Source organism: Oncorhynchus mykiss, chromosome 25 (genome assembly GCF_057628025.1).
Source record: "Oncorhynchus mykiss isolate SJ-2025 chromosome 25, ASM5762802v1, whole genome shotgun sequence".
NCBI lineage: Eukaryota > Metazoa > Chordata > Actinopteri > Salmoniformes > Salmonidae > Oncorhynchus > Oncorhynchus mykiss.
Window position 1 is genome coordinate 84,692,440 of NC_143046.1, and position 3,584 is coordinate 84,696,023.

Consider the following 3,584-nt stretch of genomic DNA (forward strand, 5'->3'; position numbering starts at 1 on the left):
ACGTTAGGAATTGATAAGCATGCCACCATTGTCCATACCCCCCAACCTTCGTACAGCGCACCTCAGCCTCGAGGGGATGTACTCTGTCGTAATCACCTCGCAGGATACAACTCAGCCCATCGGAGTCCCCTGACAACAGAAGAGGGTCCCATCACTGGGCCATGGCCCGTAGGCCTGACAGGGCCATCCTCTCCAGTAGGCGCAGGCACTGACGAAAACACACTGTGTGAGCCAGACAAAAGCACAGACGGAACACTGTGGGGATAGAAAAGTGCGATGCGAGTCTAGCTCGTGACCCAGAAACAGAATGACCACTTCCTGAACTTGCTTCCTGACTCCCAGCACACACGTTACAACAACATGGTAGCAGCACAACATGGTAGCAGCACAAGCATTGTTGGGCACAGACAACAGCACAAAGGGCAAGAAGGTAGAGACAACAATACATCACGCAAAGCAGCCACAACTGTCAGTAAGAGTGTCAATGATAGAACCTTTGACTGAAGAGATTGAGATTAAACTGTCGAGTTTGAGCGTTTGTTGCAGCTCGTTCCAGTCACTAGCTGCAGCGAACTGAAAAGAGGAGCGACTCAGAGATGTGTGTGCTTTGGGGACCTTTAACAGAATGTGACTGTCAGAATGGATGTTGTATCTGGAGGTTGAGGGTTGCAGTAGATATAGCAGATAGGGGGGAGTGAGGCCATGTTAATATAATATCTGACTGATGGTGACTAAAAAAAATCAATTGGGTCCCCCTGGAGCTCAGGGCACTGTGTGCCTCTGTGTGCCCGGTCGGTAATTTGGCCATGGTTACTACAAGTTTAGATAGCTGGCTAGACAAATGTATCAATCTAAAAATGCTATGCAGACAAAGGCTAATTAAGGGACTGTTTGTGAGTGACATATTGCATAACAAGAGGGAAACTACTGATGCACAACCAAGTTAAGAAACCTCGTGTATTCTACTCTGTGTCGTCATGACTACGGCCCTGTTCACATACAGTCATAAAATCAGCAGACGCGACTCATTATACCGTATTATGCCTAGTATGAAAATTATAATGGCGTACCACTTGATGCAGTGACATGTCCTGTTACTTACTGCAAGTTAGTGAGTTGTTTTTGACACCGATTGAATGATGTGTCATTTAACTGCAAATCAATCTATGTCTTCCTCAGCATGTCCCTGTCTTGACATAGGCATACACCATCTGTATCTAACTGACAAACAGTTGTTTTTTTTGTGTATGTGTGTGTGCGTGTGTGTGTGTGTGTGTGTGTGTGTGTGTGTGTGTGTGTGTGTGTGTGTGTGTGTGTGTGTGTGTGTGTGTGTGAGTGAGAGAGAGAGAGTGTGTTTGAATGTGTGTGAGTGATTATTGCTGTGTGGGTTTAGATCACTTCTCGGCCTCCCGTGACAAGTCGTTTTCGTTCGCCTTACACTGCTAGACGACAACATCCAATGAGGTAAGCTGTTTCCAATCTATTTAATTACCATTTTGACATTGATACGCTGTTGTTCTTTTGTTGTTGATGTGCTTGGTCTCTGCATGATTTAAATGATATCTTGTGAAAAAAAAGCATTTGTCACAGTCTGCCTGGCAAGCGATGGCGGGTAGGTGGTGGCACCCGTGTGTGTGACAAGTTTAAATGAGATAGAAAGTTCATTTTAATAGAGTGTCAAAATGACTACATTGACGCATATAGAGTTTAATTGAATTACATTTATTTGGTTAAAAAATATATATACACAACAACATACAACAATATGTCAAATGTATTCCTAGAGCAGAGCACTTTAAACACTTGTTTCCAAAGTGGTACTCTTTCCAAAGTAAGTCTTTCAGAGCAGTTGTTGTGTTGTTCCTGTTATCTACAGCGATCAGTGAACAAGTCAGCGTAGTCAGCATAGTCTGGATAGAAGAGTGAGGAAAAAGCACAACAATACACCTGAACATCTAAATCAGCGTCTGTGGCTGAAATCTGTCTTGACTACTACAGTACCACTGAATATGATAAGATGGTTTCTTCAAAGCAAGATATATATCTATAGGTAGAGAACGATGGAGAGAGAGAGAGAGAGAGAGAGAGAGAGAGAGAGAGAGAGAGAGAGAGAGATAGAAAGGGAAAGAAAGAGAAAATACACTCTATTGAATCTTTCTAATCAAGGGAGCTCATCTGGAGCTGGTAGGGGGATGATTGAACTCTCAGCCTTGGAAGAATTTTAATGAACTTTCCACCAGTGAAAAGGCCTCCCTCTTTCCCTCGCTCAATGGCGCTCAATAAGGCAGCCATCCATGTAATAACATGTTTGTTTTATTTTGCCCTCTGCTCTTTATAGCTGGAGAATAAGAAAGAGAGGGAGAGAAGTGAAATCGAGAGAGCAAGCGAGAGAGAAAAAGAGAGCAACTGCAGCAAGATTTGTGGCCCGTTGCCATGAGAAAAGGGCAACCAGTGAAGAACAAACAACATTGTAAATACAACCTATATTTATCTGCTTATTTATTTTCCCTTTCATACTTCCACTACTTGCACATTGTTACAACACTGTACACAGCCAATAATATAACGTTTGAAATCTCTATTCTTTTCAAACTGATTTCCCTTTTGTTCGTTGTCTATTCCATTTTGCCAATAAAGACCTTTCAATTGAACTGAATGGAGAGATTTTCTTTTCTTCTTCGTACTTTAACTATTTGCACATTATATCGCATTGGAAATGTCTTTATTATTTTGGAAATGTCTTTATTATTTTGGAAATGTCTTTATTATTTTGGAAATGTCTTTATTATTTTGGAAATGTCTTTATTATTTTGGAAATGTCTTTATTATTTTGGAAATGTCTTTATTATTTTGGAAATGTCTTTATTATTTTGGAACTGTTGTTTGTGTAATGTTTAATATCAAGTTTTATTGTTTATTTCACTTTTGTTTATTATCTACTTCCCTTGCTTTGGCAATGTTAACATATGTTTCCCAAGCCAAAAAAAGCCCTTAAATTGAAATTGAGAGAGAGCGAGAGAAAGAGAAAGAGAATTTTGCAGTGGTGGAAAAAGTACCCAATTGTCATACTTGAGTAAAATACCTAAATAGAAAATGAGTCACATCAAGTGAAAGTCACCCAGTAAAATAATACTTCAGTTAAAGTCTAAAATTATTTGGTTTTAAATAGACTTAAGTATCAAAAGTAAATGTAATTGCTAAAAAATACTAAAGTATCAACGGATGGACGGACGGACAGAGAACTAACCTAATGTAGATTTCCCCTGACCAGGGTGACTTCTGAAAGACTGTCCAAAAGTATGGAAGTATTGTCATTATTTTGCCATTCCAGTTTCATGTCAATAGCTGAGTTACATCTTCAAAAATGAGGACACTACTCATAGAATTGCTTAGGTTTCACCTCATACTGAGAGGGACATGATTTTCAGTTAGAATAAACTGTGAGTTACAATTGCACATGCACTTCACAGCAGACAGCAATTTTAAGAAATTTAGGTTCCATTATGTGGAACACTGTTCCTGTCAGAATGAACTCTGAGGCAGGCTCGGGTAACCGTGACGATTCTGTAACTGACATTCACACC

The 3,584-nt window shown here is 40.1% G+C and overlaps 1 long non-coding RNA gene across 1 annotated transcript; it reads left to right on the top strand.

The window, feature by feature from the left end:
- The first annotated feature begins 343 nt into the window (after positions 1 to 343).
- Positions 344 to 2,560, top strand: LOC149972151 (uncharacterized). Its single transcript, XR_016492122.1, has 3 exons — positions 344 to 430; positions 1,394 to 1,464; positions 2,339 to 2,560. It is a non-coding gene; the product is annotated as an uncharacterized LOC149972151 (long non-coding RNA).
- The last annotated feature ends 1,024 nt before the right edge of the window (positions 2,561 to 3,584 follow it).